This window comes from Mesoplodon densirostris, chromosome X (genome assembly GCF_025265405.1).
Source record: "Mesoplodon densirostris isolate mMesDen1 chromosome X, mMesDen1 primary haplotype, whole genome shotgun sequence".
Classification (NCBI taxonomy): Eukaryota; Metazoa; Chordata; class Mammalia; order Artiodactyla; family Ziphiidae; genus Mesoplodon; species Mesoplodon densirostris.
In genome coordinates this window covers 122501059-122527207 of record NC_082681.1, presented here as the reverse complement: position 1 = coordinate 122527207, position 26149 = coordinate 122501059, and the positions used below count along the sequence as shown (strand labels likewise).

The window sequence follows — 26149 nt, the reverse complement described above, 5'->3', positions numbered from 1 at the left end:
GAAGTCAATTATTGGAAAGTTAATTTTAAAAATTATTAAAGTTCTGAGTGATAAGAATGCACATACAACAGAAATATTTTGCCATAAAACATGTTTCCTTGCCAGTATTTTGATGTAGGGCCAAGGCTTTTTTTTGAGTATGGATCAGCTGACTGAAGTTCTGTGTCATCTCTCCTGTAGGAATCCGTCCTATCTGTGCAGTAGGTCCAGTTTTGATTTCTTGAAAGTGGGGCAATAATTTAGACAATTTATGAAACCATTTAGTGCAGGATTATAGATTTTAGCAGATATTTTCCTCCTTTTAATATTATCTAACCCAGATCTAATTTGACAGCCACATTTTTAAAGTGACATCATTTTTATTGAATCTTGCCATAGCATCCAACCTAATTTTCACAGAACTATAACCTTCTTTTAATTGGCTTACGTACTGTTTAGTTGAAAACCATATCATGGTTACCACAAGAGGAGTGGTAGTAGTAGTTTTGGGGAAGAAATGCAAGTGACTTCTGGATGCCAGGCATGCAGCTCAATTTAAGCGAGCAGAAGTGTGAAGCTGAACTGAACAGTTATTAGCCAGAAACATTTTGTACTGTAGGCATCAGCTGGTCTGTTTTACAAAGGTAATGAGGAGTTGGTAACTGTTAGGTCTGTTAAGTGACATGGTGGAGGCCAATAGAGCTTGAGTGCACAGAGCAAATGAACTTTCGTAGTACCTTTCATACTTTTCAGAAAGTCCATTTTCCATCAATAACATGCTTTTTTTTTTTTTTTTTTTTTTTTTTACAATATAACAGAGATAACTGAATTACTCAAGAGTGCTTGGAGAAAATCACTCTGTTCAAATAAGATTGCCGTGAAACCTCTTCCCCAAGTAGTTTCCCCCTTTTCCCAGACATAGGTAGTTTCTACCTCTTCTGGGCCTGTAAAACACCTCACATATACTTTTTTTTTTTTCGCGGTACGCGGGCCTCTCACTGTTGTGGCCTCTCCCGTTGCGGAGCACAGGCTCCGGACGCGCAGGCTCCGGACGCGCAGGCTCAGCGGCCATGGCTCACGGGCCCAGCCGCTCCGCGGCATGTGGGATCCTCCCGGACCGGGACACGAACCCGTGTCCCCTGCATCGGCAGGTGGACTCTCAACCACTGCGCCACCAGGGAAGCCCTCACATATACCTTTTTGAATTTCTCACATGTGGTTAATTCACCTACCTGTTCTCTTCTATAAGCTCTTCCTGCAAGGAGCTTCTGTACAGCATGTCTGATCCATAGTTGGTGCCCAACAAATTGAATAAAAGAGAAGTTGTGGCCATTTAAACAGATGATACAACCCAATCTCCCTGAGATGTGGTTTTCATTGATGTGCCATAGAAAGTAAGCCATCATTATCTATAAATAAAGTCTGGAAAATATTTTAGTATAGTTATATTCAGTTGAGTGTATTATATTCTATATGTCCAAGATACTGTGTTATGTCCACAAAGGTACTGAGTTTAAGAATACATGGTTCTTGCTGGAGAGGATGTGGAGAAAAGGGAACCCTCCTGCACTGTTGTGGGGGATGTAAGTTGGTGTAGCCACTATGGAAAACAATATGGAGGTTCCTTAAAAAACTACAAATAGAATTACCATATGATTCAGCAATCCTACTTCTGGGCATATATCTGGACAAAACTATAACTCAGAAAGATACATGCATACCTATGTTCATAGCAGTGCTATTTACAATAGCCAAGACATGGAAACAACCAAATGTCCATCAACAGATGAATGGATAAAGAAGAGGTGGTATACACACACACACACACACACAAACACACACACAATGGAATACTACTCAGCCATAAAAAAGAATGACGTAATGCCATTTGCAGCAACATAGATGGACCTAGAGATTATCATACTAAGTGAAGTAAGTAGAAAGACAAATACTATATGATATCACTTATATGTGGAATCTAAAATATGACACAAATGAACCTATCTATGAAACAGAAACAGACTCACAGACGTAGAGAACAAACTTGTGGTTGCCGTGGGGGAGGGATGGATTGGGAGTTTGGGATTAGCAAATGCAAACTGTTATATATATGTATAACTGAATCACTTTGTTGTACACCAGAAACTAACACAACATTGGGAATCAACTATACTTCAATTAAAAAATAATACATGGTTCTTGTCTGTGCACGTGTATCCTAATAGCACAATGGGAATTTATGGAGAGGCAAAATTATTTGGAGCCTGGAGGAATCTGAGCGGTTTGAGAGTAGATAGAACTTGAACTGGGCTGTGGATGGTAACAACAATTAGGGCTTTTTGGCATGTATTTACTACTTTATGGCATTTGATAGTCTGGATCTCCTTCAAACTGTCTTCCCTTCTTCTGTCACACACTCCCAGTCTCCCTACTCCCATTTCTAGTCTCCTCCCTCTGCAGTATCTGTGTTTTCTTTAACATTCTGCCTTTGGCCACCTTCCTCTTTCTGTCCTTGAGGTAATGCTTTATTGTTTTAACCCTAACCCTGAGCTTCTGGAAATATGCTTTTCTCTCTTCTACACATCCACAACACTTCATCAGTGTCCCTTTTACAGCATTTCTCTCTCTCTCTTTTTTTTCACTATAGTTGTATACATACATTCCCTCTACTGGACTGTAACTTCTGAGAGCAATTTGCACCTTTGCAGCTCTTAAAGTATCTAGTATATAGTTTTGTGAGTAGTAAGTGCCACATATCTTTCTTTTAAACGTCTTTCCCCAAACTCAGCCCCTCTTCCAGACTTTCCTTTTTCTGTTCATAGTACTAGAGTTCTTCCTTTAATTCCACATTCTGGTTAGCAAGTTCTGCTGCTTCTGTCCTCAAAGTGTTATTCATAGCCACACCATTCTTTCCACTCTCATGCCAATTAAAAAAAACAAATATTGAGGGTGTATTACATTGTAAGCACTGTGTAGGTGCTGGAAATACAAATATTACAGCTCCAGTCCCTTGTTCTTAGAATACTGGTGGGGCAGAGAGAGACACAGTCTGGTACTATCGAGACTATGTATGTCAAACCCTTCTCTGTGCTGGGTGCTACTGTAACACAGACCTATTACAGTCCTTTTCCATAGGCTGCTTGCTCACCCCCAAGGGGAAGAGGCCTAGAAAGTAGAGCTACTGGATTTCCTCCCAGGCTTTAGCCCTCTTTTTTCTTCTTCCTCCTTCCTTTTTTTAAGGTTTCACATGTAAGTGATAGCATACAGTGTTTGTCCTTCTCGGTTTATTTCACTTAGCATAATGCCCTTCAGTTTCATCCAAGTAGTTGCAAATAGCAGGATTTTCTTCCTTCTTCCTCCTTCCTCTTCCTTCTTCTTTCTCCTTCACCCTTCCTCTTCCTTTTGGTTCCTGCCTTTGTAACTTGACTGTGTTGAGTGCTGTGTTCCTGTTGCCTTTTGCCATGGGAACTTGTGTTCTTTGCGTGTCATTGATATCATTAGCTACTGTTTGAGGGCTTACAGTGTGAAGTGTGTAGCAGAGTGAAAAACAAGACCCATTTGAAATGCTACTACTTAAATTCAGCAAGTTTCAAACTGAGTTCTTTTTTGTTTGTTTGTTTTTATTAGTTATCAATTTCCTACATATTAGTGTATATATGTCAATCCCAATCTCCCAATTCATCCCAGCACGACCCCTGCCCCCCTCCGCCTGCTTTCCCCCGCTTGGTGTCCATACGTTTGTTCTCTACATCTGTGTCTCTATTTCTGCCTTGCAAACCAGTTCATCTGTACCATTTTTCTAGATTCCACATATATGCATTAATATACGATATTTATCAGAGTTCTTGGTGCCTGCAAAGTTCTATTCTAGGCATCTCCATATCCAAAGGCCAGTAAGTCTCCCATAATCCTAGTCTAATTGATATGGAGATGCATATAATGATACAAAACTAAATATATTGTCACTAGAATTACAAATAAAGGGCTGTGGGGCTTCTGTATCACAGCATATCACATGCTATTTGGGTTGCAGAGAGGGGAAGACACTCATATATGACTTCATGTAGAGGGGTTGCTGTATGAAATCAATGAAAGGATGTCAGCTGTGGTGGTTGTGTATGCCAGGGGAAGGGAATTGCTTGATGGAGTCATGGAGCAGGAAAGTATCAGTATAATCTATACCAAGTGGTTCTCAGAATGTGGTCCCAGACCAGCAGCATCAGCATCACCTGGAAACCTGTTAGAAATGCAAATTATTGGGCACCACTCCAGACCTACTGAACCGGAAACTCTGGGAGTTGATCCCAGAAATCTGGGTTTTAACAAGCCCTCCAGGTGGTTGTGATGTGCTGAAGTTTGAGAACCACTGGTCTACACTCGCTTGGTCAGAGAAAAGTCAGTTGCCCTTTGCTTTAAGAGTAGGGTTTAAGAAAAGCAGTGATGAGAACAAAAAGACAGGATTACAATAGAGACCTTGAATACTAGAGTAGGAGTATGTAGGGGCCCCCCCAGGGAACCATTTCAGTTAAGGAAGGGACCTTCAGGGGGCTTACTTTAGGAAGAGTGAGCTGACAGACTTTTATACGGTGAATTAAAACTAAAAGATAATTGGAAGTGGTGAAGTAAATTAGGGGAGGAGTAGCCTTGGGAAATGAAAGGAAACCGCTGCCAAGGAGCAATGTGGCTGGATAAGCCTTGACAGCCACCTGGGTAAGTGTCCGGACGAAGGTAGCTGCCTCAGAATAAGCTGAGGCTTTGAACCTGGTGTTGGGAGAGCATGGTGGTGCCTTCTGACACAGTGTGGGCAGAGGGTAGAGATGCCACATGGTATGGGAAGTGGGATATGGGAGAAGGTAATTTTTTCTAAAAATAAGAATAGCTTCTTCCCCAGAATGATACAGGCTCAGTGTAAGAAACTCCATAAGGGAAGGTGAGGGCGAAAGCAAAATCATTTCGAATCTCACCTTCCAGTGAAAAGCAATACATTTTTCTATTTAAATATCTGAGTATCCATTTGCTTATTTAATTAAATTCAGTGTTTTATACATAGAATTATACAATCCTAAAAACAGAATTCCTTAGGTAAATTGATCTTGAACACCTGTCGGTGTTACACACATGAGCGTACCCAGGTCAGTGTGTGTTTGGAAATTGATGAATTTTATATTTGAGAAACAAAAGGTTTATATAAGCAGCTGATTGTTAAAGAGTGCAGTTTCATTTCACTTGGTCATCAAAAGTCCTGTCCATATCATTTATTACAGAGGAAATCTGGTGCAAAACAGTCTCAGATGTCTGGTATGCCAACATTAGGGAGAAAAACCGCAACTAACTCTGTGTGTGTGTGTGTGTGTATATATATATTTTTTTCTTTTTATAATATGCCACAATTTTTATTGCAACGTGGCCATTTTTGTGAGGGTGGGGAGTTTGATCTCAAAAACAATGTTCCATTTAAGGCTCTTTTATACAGAAATTGCCATCATGACTGATATTCAAAATATCTTTAGTGTTGGAAGACTTACACGGTAAACATAAAACTCCTACACTTATTCAGTAGTGTACACTCAATGGAAAACAAAAAGGTATTAATAACAGCTATTTCTTTTAAGAAGATGTGCAGTGGTTAAGAATCCGCCTGCCAGTGCAGGGGACACAGGTTCGAGCCCTGGTCCAGGAAGATCCCACATGCCACAGAGCAAATAAGCCCGTGCACCACAACTGTTGAGCCCCCGTGACACAACTACTGAAGCCCGCGTGCCTAGAGCCCGTGCTCGCCAACAAGAGAAGCCGCTGCAATGAGAAGCCCGTGCACCGCAAGAAAGAATAGCCCCCGCTCACTGCAAGTAGAGAAAGCCCGCATGCAGCAACAAAGACCCAACGCAACCAAAAATAAATAAATAAAATAAATTTATATATAAAAAAAAGAAGATACACAGGTATGGGAATGAATACAGGGGTACTAGGATAAGTTGATGACATAGTTAACACAACTTAATTGGCATTCCTTTTGGGGTAGGGGATTAAACTCTAAAAAAAATGCTTTCAATGCGTAGTATCATATCCATGCTGCCATGTCACAAAAAATAGGCTTGCCAAGGCAGGTGAGGTGTACGAATGCTCAAGCCTCACAGAACTTCAGTCAAGTGCAACTATAAATAATACTGAATAAAGTTTACCATCTCACCAGTGGATAATACTTTCAAGGCATTCAATTAGCTTAACCCTTTGTAGTGTTCTAAGCTATTCACGTTGACAATCACATTCATTGTAGTGCTTGCTGCAAGGGAGGCATAACCAGTTGTTTTGGCTAAAATATGATGGGAAGGCATTCCTTGGGTTCTACATAAAAGTAACAGTATTAAACAGTCTAATGGGGCTTCCCTGGTGGCGCAGTGGTTGAGAGTCCGCCTGCCGATGCAGGGGACATGGGTTCGTGCCCCAGTCTGGGAAGATCCCACATGCCGCGGAGTGGCTGGGCCCGTGGGCCATGGCCGCTGAGCCTGTGCGTCCGGAGCCTGTTCTCCGCAACGGGAGAGGTCACAACAGTAAGAGGCTCACATACCGCAAAAAAAACAAAAACAAAAACAAACAAACAACAACAACAACAACAACAAAAAACAGTCTAATGGCAATCTCTTGATAGTCTGCTTACATGAATGATATTTCCTTCATTCATTGTGTTGGAAGGACCCAGTGGGAAGAGGAAGGAAAAAAACCAAAACCTAATACTATTCCAGTTGACTGAGCTGGAGAAATGGAAGCTTCCTTAAGATCCAGATGGCACTTGACTGTCATTTTATAAGGGTTTTCATTCAAGTGAAACTACTACCTTGCCTTCCAATTTCTCTCTAAGTGTTGAACGGTCCTTTATATCATCCAAGCCATTTACTTGCTACTCATGTTTAATACCTGTAAATTTCTTTTTAATGGCATCTTTAGAGTTAGCATAAATCATCTTGCTTTTTAAAGGTGCACTTTCAGGAGCCCAAGATCTGCTTTGCTTCCTCTACAATTATTTGTCTTTTGTCATCGCTTAAACAGAAGAGAACTGTTTTCTTTGTTTTTTTTGATCTCCTCTTGTGTAGAAGATTTCCTTACTTTCACATCATTAAAAACGTTGATGACTTCATCATTCCCTGTAACCAGAAGCCATAGCGCCCGCGGCTGAGGCTGCAGGCTGCTCGGCCTCCGGCGGCGTGGCACTGTGAGGAGAAGGAGGGGCGGCCGCTTCCCAACTGTATTTTAAGATGAAAAAGGTGAAACGTTGTGTCTTTTATTAGAATAACAAGGTTATTCTGGTGTCTTATAAGAACCAATTAATATTGGACATAAAATGGTCTCATACATTAGGCCAATAGCAAGTTCCAGAATTCTCTTTTTAAATAGGCAGCTAGCTACCAGTGAATTTCTTAAGCGACAAGCAGAGATGTGGAATACAGTTTGCACATTTCTTAGTTTGTGAAAAAGGTTTTTTTCATTGACAGAATATGCCATGTTCTATAGTATGATTTTTTTTTTACTTAAAATATTATGTCCGCTTTTCTGTATCACTAAATATAGTTAAATAATTTTAGTAGTGGTATGATTTTCCATTTATATGATGTGATATCGTTTACTTTATCAATCCTACATTGACTAATGTTAGGTGGTTTTTGGTTGTTGATTATTATGAATAGCACTGCAGTATACAACTTCTGCAGTATCCATCTTTGTCCATTTGTCTGATGGTCTCCTTAGCATAAATCTCTAGAAGAAGGATGGATTTTTGAATCAAATGGTACTCATACATTTAAAATGTTGATACCTATTGCCAGATTACTTTCCAGAAACCTTTATATTCCTACCTACTGTGAATGTGAGTTCACATTTTCCCAAGAAAGAGCACTAGATATTTGTCAGTTACTATAATCATTACCAGCCTGATAGGTTAAAAGAGATTTCTCTCTCTCTTTTTTTTTTTACTTAATTGATGACTAGTGAGATTGAACAGGGTTTCATTGATTTATTAGACAGCTGTATTTCTTTTGTGAAAGGCCGGTTTATATCTGTTCTTTTTCTGTTTTCTCTTTGAGTGTTTACGTTACACTGATTTGTAAGATGCTACTACAATTCTGGGACCAATTCCACTTCTGATCATCAACTAGGATTCTGCATCTAATTCCTGTGTGTGTGTGTGTGTGTGTGTGTGTGTGTGTGTGTGTTTCCCATACCACCAAGCAATCCTCCATCGTCAGCTGGGTGTCCTACAATTCAACTGAATTTTGACACTATCTATCTGGAGATAGTATCAGATCCCACAAGTTAAGGGCTCAGTCCTAAAGGACTGCCCCCCTTTTCAGATGCCAATCACATGTCCAGGTGGTCACCTGGGCTTCTGTCTAGCTGGCTGCAGATTGGAGGTTCTAATGACCCCCTCCTTGTGTTAGATTAACTTCCTAGAGTGGCTCACAGAAATCAGAGAAACATTTTACTCTTTATATTAGCAGTTTATTATAAAAGGATATAATTCAGGAACCTGCCAAGTGGAAGAGATGCATAGGGCAAGGTATGGGGGAAGGGAGAGGACGTGGAGCTTCCATGCCCTCTCTGAGACTGCCACTCTGACCAAATCGCCACATGTTCACCAACCCGGAAGCTCTCCAAACCCTGTCCCTTTGGGTTTTTATGGGGTCTTCATTACGTAGTCATGATTGATTAGGTCATTGGCCATTGATGATTGAACTCATTCTCCAGCCCCTCTCCCCTCCCCAGAGGTAGGGTGGCAGCAGGACTGAAAGTTACAACCCTCTGATCATGTGGTTGGCTCCACTGGCAAGCCACCCCCACCCTTAGGTTACCTAGGGGCTTTCTAAGTCACCTCATTACCATAACAAGAGACACCTTTGTTGCTTTCATCCCTTAGGCAATTCCAAGAGTTTTAGGAGTGCTGTGCCAGAAACTGTGGAACAAAGACCAAGTATGTATTTCTTTTTCTTGTCACAATACCACACTAACATATTAAGAGTATTCAACTTTTGTCTCTTTTTTAATTACTATTTTGTATATTAAGAGGTGTACATATTCATTGACTTTTTTCTTTTAAATTTTTTTAATTAAAAAAATTGAGGTATAATTGATTTACAATATTATATTAGTTTAAGGTGTACAACATACAGTGATTCAAAAATTTTATAGGTTATATACATTTATAATTATTATAGAATATTGGCTCTATTCCCTGTGCTGTACAATATATCCTTGTTGCTTATTTTAAACATAGTTGTTCTTACCTCTTAATTCCCTACCCCTATCTTGCCCCTTCCCCTACCTTCTTCCTACTGGTAACTTCTAATTTGTTCTCTATATCTGTGAGGCTGTTTCTTTTTTGTTATACTCACTAGTTTGTTTTATTATTTTTTGTTAGATTCCACATATAAGTGATAACATACAGTATTTGTCTTGCTCTGACTTATTTCAGTAAGCATAATACTCTCCAGGTCCATCTGTGTTGTTGCAAATGGTAAAATCTCCATCCACAAAACAAAAAGACAGCCTACTGAATGGGAGAAAATATTTGCAAATGGTATTACCAATAAGAGATTAATATCAACAATATATAAACAGCTCATATAACTCAATATCAAAGAAAACCCAAGCACTCTGATTAAAAAATGGGCAGAAGACCTGAATGGACATTCTTCCAAAGAAGACATAGAGATGGTTAACAAGCACATGAAAAGATGCTTATCATCGCTAATCATCAGAGAAATGCAAATCGAAACCACAATGAGATATCACCTCACACCTGTCAGAATGGCTATCATCAAAAAGACCACAAATAACAAAAAAACTAAAACAAAAATAACAAAAAACCTAAAAATAGAACTACCATATGATCCAGCAATTCCACTCCTGGGTATATGTCCAAAGAAAATGAAAACACTAATTCGAAAAGATACATGTACCTCAGTGTTCATAACAGCATTATTTACAGTAGCCAAGATGGAAGCAACCTAAGTGTCCATTAACAGATGAATGGATAAAGATGTGATACACACACACACACACACACACACAGAGAGAGAGAGAGAGAGAGGAATATTACTCAGCCATAAAAAAGAAATTTTGCCATTTGCAGTCCATTGACTTTTTAAACTATTTTATAGTGAAGCATGATAAGCACTTAAGGTATACAAGACATCAGTGAATTGTCACAAAGCCAACACTATGTAACTTGACCCAGGTGAACACGTAAACACTGCTGCTGCCGCCCCGCCCCCTGCCCCCCCCCCCCCAAAGTTAGTAGTGTATCAAGGGCTGGGAGAAATGGGTGTGTTCTGCCCCAGGCTCAGACAATCCACGGTGCATTTTCTATAGAGAATTTAAAATCAATGTAACTACTGACTAAAAGTTGGTCTGCTTTTTATTATCACCATGCCTTGACCATTTAAAAAAATGTGTGTGTGTGTAACATCTGTTTTATTCTGTGTCTAGTTTATCTGTCCTTATTGGTTGGTGCTTGTTGTATGCACAAAGAGATATTCTCCTACATTATCTTTTAGGAGCTTTATTGTTTTGACTTTCTTTTTTTTTTTTTTTTTTTTTTTTGCGGTACGCGGGCCTCTCACTGTTGCGGTCTTTCCCGTTGCGGAGCACAGGCTCCGGATGCGCAGGCTCAGCGGCCATGGCTCACGGGCCTAACCGCTCCGCGGCATGTGGGATCTTCCCGGACTGGGGCACGAACCCGTGTCCCCTGCATCAGCAGGCGGACTCTCAACCACTGCGCCACCAGGGAAGCCCTATAGTTTTGACTTCTACATTGAGATCTATAATCCATCTGAAATTAATGTTGCGTATGGTATGAGTTAGAGGTCGATTTTAATTTTGTTTTCCTTTATGCATATCCAAATGTCTTAGCACCATTTATTGCAAAGATCAAACTTTCCTCACTGGTCTGCATTTCATGTATGATATTTCTGTGCTTTCTGTTCTTTCCTTTCATCTCTTTGTCTTACACATTGTCTTAATGACTGTGCTTCATAAGTCCTGATATCTGGAGGGAAAGTCTTGTTTTTATTCTTGGAGGTGCCTTGTTTTCCTTGGCCATTTGCATTTCTTTATACATTTTTGAACCAGCCTACAAATTTTCATTTAAAAACTTGTTTGGTTTGCTTGGGATTCTATTGGATCTCTAGATCAATTTGGATAGAACTGACGTCTTTACAATGTTAAATCTCAAGAACATGGAACATCCCTTCACTTATTAGGTGTCCTTTAATTTTTAAAAATACTGTTTTCTTTAGCTTTCTATGTAGAGGTTTACCACTTTTCTTTCTGTTTTGATAGGAATTTGATATTTTTTGATGGTATTATAAATGGTATTAAAAATTCATTTTCTAACTTTATTGCTGGTATATAGAAATACAGTTGATTTCTAGATATTATCTTTTATATCCCTCAACTTTGATAAACTGATTTTTTTTCTGAAAGTTTATAGCTTATTTTGGATTTTCTATATGTACAGTCTGAATAATAGTTTTTTCCCTTCATTCCCAGTTGTCATATTTTTGTCCAGCTTTCTGTTTGTTTGCAGTGGAACGGTTTGCCTGAATTACGCAGGCAGCATTATTGGAAGCAGAAATTTTTCTTAAATAAGAAATTCAAACTGTATTCCATTCTTATTTTTGAATTGCCTTTGAATTTAAACCCAAATCTCTGGGTACTTCAACAGCCATGAAGCCCAGAGAAAGTTACTAGTATCTTTTGAGACATCATTAATGTTCCTAAAGGCTATATAAACAGATCTTATAAAAATCTTTATTTTAGGGCTTCCCTGGTGGCGCAGTTGTTGAGAGTCCGCCTGCCGATGCAGGGAGCACGGGTTCATGCCCCAGTCCGGGGGTGTCCCACGTGCCGCAGAGCGGCTGGGCCCGTGAGCTATGGCTGCTGAGCCTGCGCGTCCGGAGCCTGTGCTCCACGGCGGGAGAAGCCACGGCAGTGAGAGGCCCGTGTACCGCAGGGAGAGAGAAGAAAAAAAAATCTTTATTTTAAACCTTTAAAATTTAGTTTTAGTGTTGAGAACTCTTAATGTGTATCCCAAGGACTTATGTATGAAAGCTTATCAGTAGTTTGAATAATTCCTCAAAGTAGTGGAGTCACTAGTGAAGCCACAGCATACCTCTCATGTGCTGTCTTAAGCATCATTCCTAGAAGCCACCCACCCGAGGTAGCCCAGGGAGCTCTCCACTTTGCAGAGGGCATTGGCTTGCCAAGGTAATGCCATGTGGTGCCAATAGAGACGAATTGCAGGAAGAACTCTTGGAACTGCGTGGGGAGAGAAGTGGCATATGAGTGTCAGTGTGGGGAAGTGTCAGATAGTGTTTCATGGAGGAAAATTCCAAGTTGACTAGTAACTTCGTGGGTTGCAGCTGAGGGATCAGAGTCTTGTTGCAGCTTGTCCTCTGGCAGTGTCATGCACGCCTCTCTGATCTGGAGGAGTCTGTGGGCTACTGTCAGTGAGGTAGTCAACAGATGCTGAGGAGTCTCAGGAAAAAGTGATTGCAGCTTAAAACAGACAACCTCTGCAGGCTCCTCTCCACGGGGGAGTCTGTGCTATCCTGGTTGTGGAATTTCAATGGTAGCAAAATGGAGCTGTAGTGATGGACCAGCAAGAGGCAGTTATGACAAGCAAGGGCTCTATTGACTATTTTGGGAATTATGGGAATGGGCAAACAGAAGCTGCAGCTGTAATTACTGTCGTGGAATGAAATCCTCACCACCGCCACCCCCCCTTTCACAACACTTTACGCTTGATGGGTGTTCAGTTAATGTGGTATGTGTGCAAATTGTCATTAGACTTTAGAAAACTTTTAGAAACTATTGCAAGTGATGATTCAAATGTGCTCATTAAAAATATTAGTGTCTTTAACCAATCTAGCAGGTTAAATAATTTTATTATTCCTCTAGATTACAATTTTTGAAAGATCAAGTTTAGAGGAAAATCTTGTTCTAATTTTGGAGCATGATATATTTGAATTCAGTCTGCAGTTTTCTATCTTAAAAAAATAGCTGTAATTATAAACAGCAAATGGATGGGGTGTGAGACTGACTTAAGTTAAAAAAAATTGTGACCTTAATAATTCAGAATGCTCTGTATTCTTTCCAAAATGTATTGACACTGTAAGTAAAATTTATCTAAATGTCTTAGGATTCTGTAGAAAGCCACATAGAGTAAAATGCTATTTATTTCTTTTCCCAGTGGTGTTTTACTGAGTCATTTTATTAGTTGTATGTGCCTTTCTTGAGTTGGAAATTTATACAGGGGGCTAAAGAAATCCTTTCCACCCAAAATATAAATTCTATACCATTTTGTGTGTAGAAGCCCAACGGTGGGCCTTAAGTAAACACAAATGCTAGCTTTTACAGTTTTTAATGTGTTTTATAGAATAACACTATCTTGTGAAATAGTCTGTTTCTCAGAGTTTTTCTAAATGGAATAATTTTAAACACTCCTTAAGGATCTTCCTTTCAAATAAATTATGAGGTGACTCCTTTTGTAAAACAAAGGTTCATTTATTAGCATGAATAATATTTCCTGATCTTTCCCTCTCCACTCCATGCATATTTTAGCTACTTATAAAGCTGGGTTTTCATATATAGTAATTTTTCTCAGTCACAGGGAGCACTTTAGAGATCGGTGCCTGAATCTGGTATTTAATTATAGTTCTTACTTATGGCAGTATGTCTTCTCAATTGTGAGTTGTTTTTACGCCCTTGAATGTGGTAGGCTAACTATATGATATCTTAATGTCATAGTCATGAAAGAAATAGTTGATAATTTATAAAAGCTGTATAAAAATGTATGTTAGGCTGTTAAGGTTAAGCTCCAAACAGAGCTTGGGGAATCCTTAGAAAACGTGACTTTAAAAAAATATGTATATATATTGTTGAATCAGACTTACTAGTATCTAGTTCAGGCTTAGTATATATTTGTTTCTTTTTGGGGGGAAGATGTTTCTAGTGACTACTTGATAAGTTTTGTATTTTTATAATTTTATAATTAGAATTCATGGGCCCAATTCACAGAAGACTTCTTAAAAATAATTAATTTTTAGTCCGTTTGTCTCTTCTCTTAGCAAGTCCCTAGATGACAAATTGATTAAAACAACACTTAAATAAACTGAAACGTTAACACTTATTAAAACAACTTGGAATAAACAAATACTATAATTTGGATTATTTAATTTGTATTTTTATGTGCTATATGTAGGAAAATAAAGATGAAAGTAATTGAGCAGTCTTTTTTAGGAATCACTTGATAGAAAGCAGAGAACATTTCCCACTTATAGAAGTAAATGGATGAAGTGTACCTGGTTATCTCAGGAAAAATTCAGCTTAGTATTAACAGGGAAATGGCTTTCAGTCATTCAGTCCATTCTGTCAGTACTGCTGGATTACAAATTAATTGCTGAATTTTGAGTATATTGCTCAGGATTCAGTATGAGAAATTGAACCACTGTGAGTGTTATTGAATAAGGGATTTATTATAGTACTCAGACTGTATACGGATTGTAGGAGTTGCTGGGAATGTGAAAATCAGGAAGCAAAAGGATCAGAAAAATAGTCACTAATAGAGCCTCCTGAATTACTGGTACAGGCGTATAAGTCAGAACTTACTGGGAAAATTTTAGGAAGCAAGTGTATACAGACATCAAAGTGAGAATGCAAAGAGGATGATCCTGGGGAGGTCTGTGGAAGGCTGTTGCCTCTGTGTAGCTATTGCTTCTGTGGGTACAAAGCCCAGAGTCAGGCATCTGTTGTTGGGTCTTAGGCCACTGTTGATCAGGTGAAGAAGAGCTGGACACAGAGGGGATAAGAGGAGAGTTGAGGACAGGCTGAAACCTGCCCCAGGCACCTCTGCATTTATTCTCACCATGTCTTATCATAAGGACCTTCTAAGAGTTTAGCCATCTCTAACTTGGTGTACTATACAGGGAAGGAAATTATGGGAAACACAGTTCCCAGGTGGACCAAGTTCACAATAGAATGATCCAGTGCATTGTGCTTCCCATTTTGAGCTGCTCTTTCAGATTCATCTCATCAGTAGATGATGAGGATGTTATAATACTTTGAGCCTCAAGATTTCCATTTCCTTATGGTATTTACTGAGGAACTGTTTATATGCTATTATCACTTGAGGATTTAAAATGCTGTACTTTGAATAACTTTTCTTCTTTTTCTTATTAACACTGTGGCCTTTTCCTAATGTATTTTATTATAATTTCTCTGTACCTTATTTACTGATTTTTGTCTTTGTTATTAAAGTTTTACAATCCCAATAAATGAATTACAGGTCAGAAAATATTCAAATTTTGGAGAGGAAAACAGGTACAAAATTTATTTTTAAAAAATATTTATTTATTTATTTATTTTTGGCTGCATCGGGTCTTAGTTGCGGCATGCGGGATCTTTCATTGTGGCGGCGCGTCTGCTCTTTGTTGTGGCACGCAGGCTCCAGAGCATGTGGGCTCTGTAGTTGCTGCTTGCGGTCTCTCTAGTTGAGGCGCGTGGGCTTAGTTGCCCCATGGCATGTGGGATCTTAGCTCCCTGACCAGGGATCGAACCCGCGTCCCCTGCATTGGAAGGTGGATTCTTAACCACTGGACCACCAGGGAAGTTCCTTATTTATTTATTTCAAAATTTAAATATGAATAACTACATGCTCTGGTGGATTTGGGATTAAAAATAACCGAGTATGCCATAAGACTTTCTTCTGACTTTCTGAAATGTTCATGCTCCATTCTAGTAATGGTGAATAAAAGGAGATGACCTTTTGCAATAGATTTTAATTTGAGAATGTCTAGGCTCTTTGAAATACAGAGCCTCAAAAATTTGTCAGCTAGGTTGATACATTCAGCCAGCAAAATTAAGTGGTCTGCTGTTCTCAGACTCCCACTATATCCTTTGTGCTCCAGGTCTGCTTTCTGTCTCTGCAGTGCATGTGTAACACTTTCTAGTTGATTTTTTTTTTTAATGGATGATCTGACAGAGTAGGGGAGTAAGGACATGATGAAAGATAGAAAGTGCTGAAAATCATTTTCATTTATCTCCTTCCTACAGTCCATAATGGGGTGGGGGTTCATTTGTCTATTTCCCATTTAATTTTCCTTTTTTTCTTCTCTAGAGTTAGAGAATCTCTTCTAATTTCTTTTAAGAACATTCACTGATAATGACTGAAGTATTCTGGAGAGTTAGATGTACCTCTCAGACATAGTCTTAGAATATTTTTTTAAATTAATTTTTATTGCAGTATAGTTGATTTACAATGTTGTGTTAGTTTCTGCTCTACAGCAAAGTGAATCAGTCATACATATACACATACCCACTCTTAGATTCTTTTCCCATATAGGCCATTACAGGGTATTGAGTAGAGTTCCCTGTGCTATACAGTAGGTCGTTATTAGTTATCTATTTTATATAGAGTTGTGTGTATGTGTCAATCCCCGTCTTCCAGTTTATCCCTTCCCCTAGTTCTAAATAATAATCTTCACTTGCCTCCATCATGTTTTCTTTATTCTTTGATAGTAATTAATTGATAACACTTTTCTTTGGAGTTTAGACTCAGTAACTTACCTCTTCTCTCTGTATTTTATCTGAAAACGAAGCCTCATTTTATGTTCCATAGCTCAGGAAGAATACTTCCCATTTGTAGTCCTCTGACTGTACTTTGTGTGTGTCTTGTTTCTGTGGTTTCTTTCATGAAATCTTATAGGGCTAAAGGTAATTGAAGTGCATTTGCTTTCCTCCACATCAAATAAATGCTTTACAAATATACCTCAGCAATTCTGCTTATAGATGGCTCTTTGATTTGTCAGTTCTTGTTTTTTGTCTTGGTACAACAGAAGATGATTTATTTTATAAAGTAAGTTGAAGGTTTCTTTGCTTACAAGACTCTGTAAATTATCAGTAATGTTGATAGTGCAATGAAATTTTAGAAGTGGTTCTAGATTTAGCATAGTTCTAAATTGTTTAGGCTGAGTAGAAAATTTTCCAATGATATTGTTTCAACTTAATAAAATAACAGTGCTTTGCAGGTAATTTAATTGTCATCAGAACTGGCAAGACTAAAATATTGCTTGCTTTAAAAATGTTTTATTTACTTTAATAAAAATATTGCTCTTAAAATGCTAATGACATTTCATGAATCTATTATTCCTTATGGGTCTTGACATAAATTACTTGTCTCATTTGGGGAATTTCTTTAAGCACAGGCTCATAACTGAGATGATAAATCCCACTTTCTTGAGATATTAGCCTTCTTATTTCTGTCATCTATTGTGTTAAATTAATCTTATTATTTAATTACTAATAATAGTTGTTTTTTTATTACATGGCTACTGTGCATCAGAGGCTCTACTTACATAACCTGGAATCCTCACCTATAAGTAGGTAGTATTAGTCCCTCTTAGTGAATGAGAAAAGAGACTTAAAGAGGTTAAATAACTTGCTCATGGTCACATAATTAATAAAGGTTGACACCCAGATGTGTTAGTATTCTCAGAAGAATAGACAGAAAGGTCCAGGTAGAGGAAGGGTTTGTGCCAACAAGCAGTACACTCGGCCTGATTGTTCATCATCTTAATTAGTCTTGGATTATTGAAATAATGTTATTTCATCTTCTAAGAAGGACATATTAAAGTGTAGAAACTAAAAGAAAATTCACTTTTGATTTTAAAAATTATTAGGATATGTTAGCTTATATTAACAGTCATTCATATGTTTGCATTATTCAAAATAGATAATAGACAATTTTTTAAAATATTTATTTATTTATTTATCTATGGCTGCGTTGGGTCTTTGTTGCTGTGCGCAAGCTTTCTCTAGTTGCGGGGAGCAGGGGCTACTCTTCATTGTGGTGCACAGGCTTCTCACTGCAGTGGCTTCTCTTGTTGTGGCTCACAGGCTCTAGGCGTGCAGGCTCAGTAGCTGCGGCGCACGGGCTTAGTTGCTCCAGGCATGTGGGATCTTCCCGGACCAGGGATTGAACCCGTGTCCCCTGCATTGGCAGGCAGATTCTTAACCACTGCACCACCAGGGAAGTCCCAATAAACAATATTTATATTCAGGATGTGCATAGGTTTCTTTAAAATATTGAATCCTGTGTCTATGATTAAGTAAAGTGGGAGTTATTTCAAGGAAAATGATGATACCACACTGAAGAGCAGGCACCACGGTAACCAGGAAGTTGTCTAGTTTTCCCACCTACTCTGTTGTGAATGGGGAGAGGGCCCTCCAGTCAGGCTAGAGCAGAGCTCCTCCTCAGAAGCTGGTTAGGAGAGTTTGATATAAGCTTTGTTTCCTCATTCCTATAATGAATGGGTATGGTTTATTCTAACTTTAAGATTCTCTGATTCCTTGAAGAAGAAGATGGTAGTTTGTATTTCAGAGGGCTTTAGGTATCATATGTATGGAATTAAAAACACAAGTAATTAAGTTAGTACTGTGGAACTGTGAAGCACAATGTACTGTGGCTAATCCACATACAGATAGTAATTGACAGTAATATTGTTTACAAGTTCATTCTCTGTCAGTTACTGTTATAAATAGGCATAGTCAATTCTTAATTATTTAAGAATTGTTAGAGTGGTTTATCCCTGTATCTTTCTTTTAGAAATGTGGGTCATTATTCTCTCTCAGTTGATAGGCAGAATAGAGTTGAAATGCTGATACAGGATATAGTGGAGATATGGTATCTCGTTTCCAGGAAATTATGTTTTATCTAAGGGAAATAGATATGTATGCAAACAATAAATGTTTAATTAAGTATGTAATGAATGTCATGTAAGTGCTGTATGTAAGAATTTATAGACTGGCTTTTTGAATTTTTATCATGGGAATCTGTTAATCTTAACTAAAAAAGAATGCAGAGTTTATAGAGAATAACTTCTAGCTAGGCTGAACAGAGAGGAAGTTATAATTTACTTGATTTTTAAAAAAAATGATGGCTAATATTTCAGTTGGCAAAGACTGGGGGCAGGGGTGGGGAAATGGTTGGAACAAAGGCATAGAAATGGGAAAGTGAAAAGGCATGTTCTAGGTGTTGATTAGTAGGTGTAGTTGCTTTGGAGCCAAGGGTTCTTACAGTGGAAGAGTGAGTGATTGTCAAAAATTATAGTTGAATTCACAGGAAAGCAATTGCCAAAGGTTATAGTTAATTTCAGATTAAGTAACATGACTGCTGTGAGCCTAAATTTTCCCCTCTGTAAAGTAAGGTCAGATGAGATGATCCCTAACCTACTTAATAGGTGTTCAGTAGGTATTTGTTGAATGAATAAGTGAGTGAGCAAATGAATGAATGAGTGAAAGAGATGTCTTTAGCCATTTTCCTTGACATCATTGCCTTAGAAATTTGGAATTTTGGTAGGCAGTAGGAAATTAACAATTTTTGATAGTAAAATGATGTAACAACTTTAGTCTAAAAAGAATAAGTCATGGTCTTTTCCTATAAATAATGGTTATGTGTTTTAAAATTTGTTTCTTTCTGTAGGAGTCAGTGGATCCCTGTCTGGACTATGAATTGTCAGGGCATTTTTGTTTTAAAATAAAGTTTCTTTCTTTCTTTTTTTTCTTTTAAATTCATTATTTATTTATTTATTTTTGGGCTGTACCTCCGGCATGCGGGATCTTAGTTCCCCGATGAGGGATATAACCCGGGCCCTCTGCATTGGGAGCAAGGAGTCTTAACCACTGGACCACCAGGGAAGTCGCTGTCAGGGCGCTTTTAACACTTAAAATATTGAGTCTTAAACTTATTAAGTATTTTTGTATAAAAATATTTTAAAACTGAATGTAAGAGTTTAGAAACTTTTATAGCAGTTTAACATTTTTACTGTATTTTACAATATAATTTACATGGGATTAAAAAAAAAACTAGACTATTATTCTAAATAGTTTGAGAATCTTTGGTCTGAATGATTCCAAAGTTTTTGGCTTTGGGTAGATGAAATGCCATGATTACATGAACTCACCTCTTTCCAAAGCATCTTTTCTAAGGATTCTAAAAGGATGTGATTATAATGTATTCATCTGAGAAGTGACTTCATAATGGAGCCTGAGAATACCCATAGAGCAGGTTATATTCTTGATGAAGCTGCCTTAAGTTGGAAATTAAGTTAAATCTTGAGATTCTTATATTCTCAATTTGTATGACTTATATTCCTTACTGTTGACCTGAAGTTCAGCTTTGTATTCATTCAGCTATCCATGATATCTCTGCATTTTGCAGTATAAAACTTCCCATAATAAATGACAATTAAATGACCCCATAATTGTCAATCACATAATATTGTTTTCCATATGCTCCTCTATATTCCCAGCTTCAGTTATGCCCAGTAGTCAAAGCAGAAATTTTATAATCATCTAGACTTCTCCATTTCTCATTCATCAACTATTTTTAAATTGGCACTGTGTCTTTTGAGTACACCTCCTAAAAATCTCAAATCTATCCACCTTTCTCTCCTCACTGCTGCTTTAGTTGAGATTTTCATCATTTTCTGCCTGGCCTCCATCAATCAGTAGCTTTCTGATTAGTGTCTCTGCCCTAACCCTGTTCCTGCCTCCATGGTGATTTTTCTGAAACATAATACTGATAGGTACTCATCTAAAAAGCTGCTCTTTATTTACTGTTGTCTATGGCAGTAGCCTTCAAATGTCTTGTACACCAGTTGAATCCTTTCTTAAAATATAGGGAAACACCTGTTGCATGGCATACAAGGCCTTTAATGATTTAGTCCCTGCCTCGTTCCTGTCATTCCTGGACCTGTGCCCTAGTTTTCAGAGAAGCTGAATGACTTGGGTTCTACAAACACTCCTTGTTTTTGGGGGTTTTTTTTGGGGGGGCCTATTTTAGCAAGAACTTTTCCTTGAATGCCTTTACCCTTTTGTCTGTCTCATATTCTGTTCTTGTCTCAAGATGTCACCTGAATCTCCTGAGTGATGAGTGTCTTTTGTATGCTAATGGATGACTTCTGGCAGAGGCCCCTAGATGACATCAGAATGGGGCCTGGTCACCAGAAGGATTAGCCATGATTAGAAGGTTAGAACTTTCAGCCCCCTTGTCCTATCCCCTACCTCTGGAGAGAAGAGGGGGCCAGAGATTGAGTTCAGTTACCAGTGGCCAGTGATTCAATCAGTCATGCCTATGTACTAAAACCTCCATGAAAACCCCTAAACAACAGGCTTTGGGGAGCTTCTGAGTTGGTGAACACATTGCAGTGCTGGGAGGTGCTGGGAAGGTGATATACCCTGGGAGGTCATGGAAGCTTTGCTCCTCTTCCCTCCACCCCCTGTAACTTGCCCTTTGCATCTCTTCGATTTGGCTGTTCCTGAGTTGTATCCTTTATAATAAACCAGTAATGGTAAGTAAAGCATTTTCTTGAGTTCTGTGAGTCATTCTAGGGAATTATCAAACCTGAGGAAGGGTTTGTGGGAACCCCCAAATTTTTTAGCCAAGTCAGACAGAAGTGCAGTTGCCCTGGGGACCTGGGACTTGGGACTGGCATCTAAAGTGAGGGAAGTCTGTGGGACTGAGCCCTTAAACCTGTGGAGTCTGATGTTAAACTCTGGGTAGTTAGATTGTAGGATGCCCAGGTGTTAGAGATTTGATGTTGGAAAAGATGCCACATATTTGGTGTCAGGGTGACTTAACCTCAGTTTACAAATGGAAACAAACCAAAGCTTCAAGAGACTGCTCAGCTTAATATTAAGTTAGTATGTGGGAGAGAGCTGTAGCTTAAAAGTCCTCTTAACCGTATCTTCTTTTGTTTTGTTTCAATTTTAATTGTAATTTCCCTGAGGGAAAGAACCTATCTTTCTTTTCTTTTAACATATTAAATTTTTATTATTTATTAGTTATGTGTTCAAATCTCTTGAACTTAATTGAATGCTTTCATCAATTAATGGCCTTGATAAAATTGCTTGTAATTTTGACTGTTCTTTGTTTGGTCAAAGTAGTGTTACTTATCCTTCTAAAGTTAGCAGGACATACAGCTGGGGAAGTACAAGATCTTTAGCTTGATTTTTTTTTTTTTTTTTTGAGTTCCTTCTGCATTTTAAATAGGACACAAATATCTCTGTAAATAAAAATAACTTCCTCCCAACCCATTTGGAAAATATCCCAGACTTCTTTTTCATGCCTTGCAAAGTTGCTGCTGTCTAGTTACTATTTGTTCTTTCTCTTTGAAATAAGTGACCCTCCCAGGAATAGCTTAATCACCAGATGTTTGGCCAGCAGTATTTCACTTATTCTGGTTTTGTAGTTTTTCTGAAATAGGCTGAAAGGTAATCACTCCATTCCTTCCCTTGTTCTAAAATGATTTTACTCAATTGCTCTTGAAACTTAACCTTGGTAGGTGATTTGGATCTGAAATGAAAAGAGAGAAGGTAGGCTATATATATTTTATACTGGTCCTTTATTTTTTATTTATTTATTTTTTTGTGGTACGCGGGCCTCTCACTGTTGTGGCCTCTCCCGTTGCAGAGCACAGGCTCCGGACGCGCAGGCTCAGCGGCCATGGCTCATGGGCCTTGCCGCTCCGCAGCATGAGAGATCTTCCCGGACCGGGGCACGAACCCATGTCCCCTGCATCGGCAGGCGGACTCTCAACCACTGCGCCACCAGGGAAGCCCTATACTGGTCCTTTATTAACTGACATTTATTAATTGAGAATTTTGACATTCATTTTCAGTTTGAGAGGTTCTGAGTGTTTAGAAATGAAACTGTGGGACTTCTAACAGAGGATCCTTATTTTTTAACTGAGGAAATGAAAGTTGTCAAGGTCAACCATAAAGCTGATACTTTGCCTTGGTGAGAGAAACCCAGGATTTAGAGTCTTTCTGATGTAATTTTCAGTCTACCACGAATCCAGAGACTTGGTAACATCAGTTTGTGACAGCATTAACATTGTTTAGCCTGGAAGCAGCCTTTGTGAATTTTCCAGATTATTTGACAGTGTTTGAAATCACTTGATGTCTTCAGGACCAATAAACTCTACCATGTAAGTTTTTTAAAAATTAATTAATTTATTTTTGGCTGCGTTGGGTCTTCATTGCTGCGCGCGGGCTTTCTCTAGTTGTGGCGAGCGGGGACTACTCTTTGTTGTGGCGAGCAGGCTTCTTGCAGTGGCTTCTCGTTGCAGACCACGGGCTCTAGGCGTGCGGGCTTCAGTAGTTGTGGCACGCTGGCTCAGTAGTTGTGGTTCGCAGCCTCTAGAGCACAGTCTCAGTAGTTGTGGCGCACGGGCCTAGTTGCTCCACGGCATGTGCGATCTTCCCAGACCAGGGCTCGAACCCGTGTCCCCTGCATTGGCAGGCAGATTCTTAACCACTGTGCCACCAGGGAAGTCCCTCTACTGTGTACTTTTATCTTTTTCAATTCGTAGATTTTTCAAACTTCCAAAAAATAGCAATAAACCTCCTTTTTCAAATATATATAGAATCAGTGTACAAAACAGATATAAGTGGTATTTAGTTAGAATACAATCTTAAGTTTAGTTTTGATTTATTGGAAAATAAATCATTGAGAAAATTCAAATTTGTGAAATGCTGTATTAGAGTATTTCACTTCCATTTCTAACTTAAAATAACTGAATGGATGTACCATAATTCATTTAATCAGGCCCCTCTTGATATTTAGGTTGTTTCCATTCTTTTGCTTTTATACACAATGCTGCAGTGAATAGCATATGCTTATCGTGTGTGTGTGTGTGTGTGTGTGTGTGTGTGTGTGTGTGTGAGTGAGTGTTTTCTGAGGATAAATTCCTAGGAATGTAATGGCTGTGTCATTAGAATATGTTTGTTTTTAGTTTTGAAAGATAACAAATTGGCCTCTAAAAAGTTGTTATCTATCTATCTATTTATCTATCTATCTATATACATTCCTACCAGCAATATATGAGCAAGCTTAATTCCCTCATGCTCTCATCAACATGGTACGTTAGTTTTGGTTTTTGCTAATCTGAAAAATTGTATCTCAGTATAGTTTTAATCTTCAGTTTTTATTATATGTAAAGTTGAGTAACCTTTTATATGTTTAAGAGCCATTTGTGTTTCCTCTTCTGTGAACTATTTGTTCATATCACTTTGCCCATTTTAGAAATTGGGTTTCTTACCCCTCTTATCAAGCAATAGGAACATTTTATGTTTTAGGGTTTTTTCTTTTTGTGATGTAAGTTGCAGATTCTCTTCCTCATTTTAAAATTTCTCTTTTTCCTTTGGTTTTTGCCTTTTTCATTTTTATGGATATGTAAACTCAAGCTTAACATGCCTAAAATGGAATCCTGAATTTCTTCCCTTAACCTGCTCCTTTTCTAGTTTTCCTCACATCAAGAAGCAGCAACCTCTATCTACTCATAGCCCAAGCCCCAAACCAAGAAGTTATCTTTGATTTCTGTTTCCCTCATTTCCCATCTCTGATCCATCCCCAGCTGTATTGGCTTCCCCTCCAAATATATCTTAAATCTTTCCATTTCTCTTCATGTGTACCAGTTTAGTCCATCCCGCCCTTATCATTTCACCTGGGTGGTTGCAGTGGCTTCCTAGTTGTTAAACCCCCAAATTGATAGCTCCCCTTCCAGGCACAGAGCCGTTCTCTACTCTGTAGCTTGTGTGATCTTTTCAAAATGCAAATCATCTGATTGTCATACCACCCCCTGAACCCATCTCCCATTCTTGTTCAAAACCCTCCAGTGGTTCCGTCTCATGATAAGGATAAGACTACTTAAACAACTTGCTGTTTTTCCAGCCTCACCTTGTACTGGGTTATTAACCATCCAACCCTTGCCACCTTTGAGCCTCTTGTGTTGGCCATGTTTCCTCCTGACCTGGGAGGTCATTTTCTCCTGGTGCATCCCTCCTCTTCTGTAAGTTTATGTCTAATTGTCCTACGGATCTCAGCCCACTGAAAGCTTTCTCTGGAAAAGCCAACCCTCCCTAATTAGGTGGAAAACCTCTGTACGAGCCCTTGTAGAGCCTTATATCTCTTTTTCATAGCACTTACATTTGCAGCTTTACACTTATTGTGTGATCCTTTGATAAACTCTGTGAGGTAAGGGGTTTTGTGTCTTTCCTTTACCGATATATTCCCGGTGACTGTCATAGTGCCTGGCATATAGTTAACTCTCAAGACATATTTATGGAATGATTGCTTACTTTTAAGTTCTCAGGTGTGGAGTTTAAAGAATGTACTGGTTTACCCTTTCTGAAAAAATGTGACTGCATTTGCTCTAGGCCAGTCTTTGTTCTCATCTTCTTTTCCCTATGGCTTTCCCAAGACCACTGAGATTCAGCAATCTCATCTCCAAAGCCTTAAAGCATTTCAGGTATGAAATGTATCTAGGCCAATGGTCTCGAATTCATTTGAAGCCTGTAGGTGTTCTTCAACAGTCTTGGCCTTCAGTTCCTTCTCTTTTTTTCCATCTGAAAGTCAGTGTTTTGTTTTTTGTTTGGTTGGTGGCGTTTTTTGTTTGTTTTTGTTTTTTGGTTTTTTTGGAGTGGAGGACAATAACTTAGACCACATTTTCTGATCTACATCAACCCAGCAAAATCTAGGTGGTTCCCAACTTCTGTACGTTTGTTCTAAATTCAGTTATTTAGAATTTGGAGATCAGAACAAATTATCCCATAGAAACCATGATAAAATCGATACATTTTCATGCAAGTGCTTTCAAAACGTTTTACACCAATAGTGTATCTTAAATAGTACAGTGTTAGTGTGAACTCTGAATTTCTCTGATCCCAGTTTAGTTCTCTTTTTCTATCTGAACCTTGAGGCCCTCAGATTCTCAGGAAGGGCTGGGAGTTTAGGAGGGTTGGCAGTGCTAGGAGAAATATCAGGTAACTGGGTAGGAGATACATTGACTGGGTTTCCTACCTTGTGGAAGGATTCTAAGGGTAAAGGGTGCGGAGGCAACCTACATGTTTCACAGTTTGAAATTTTTAAAAATTTATTTATTTATTTATTTGGAGTACAGTTGCTTTACACTGCTGTGTCAGTTTCTGCTTTACAGCAAAGTGAATCAGCCTTACATATACATATATCCCCTCTGTTTGGGATTTCCTTCCCATTTAGGTCACCACAGAACAATGAGTAGAGTTCCCTGAGCTATACAGTAAGTTCTCATTAGTTATCTAT

At 38.6% G+C, this 26149-nt stretch overlaps 1 protein-coding gene and 1 pseudogene across 3 annotated transcripts in view; one reads left to right on the top strand and one right to left on the bottom strand.

The window, feature by feature from the left end:
- CDKL5 (cyclin dependent kinase like 5) overlaps window positions 1-26149 on the top strand; it is a 188404-nt gene that overhangs the window by 25708 nt on the left and 136547 nt on the right. For 2 of the 3 annotated variants that reach the window (XM_060087080.1, XM_060087078.1), the window contains exon 2: window positions 8885-8938. The exons of the other annotated variant lie outside the window; for it this stretch is intronic. The gene's annotated coding sequence lies outside the window, so the exon portion shown is untranslated. The remainder of the gene's footprint in view (window positions 1-8884; window positions 8939-26149) is intronic. 3 annotated transcript variants of the gene reach the window in all.
- LOC132481773 (cofilin-2-like) lies at window positions 6779-24866 on the bottom strand (annotated as a pseudogene).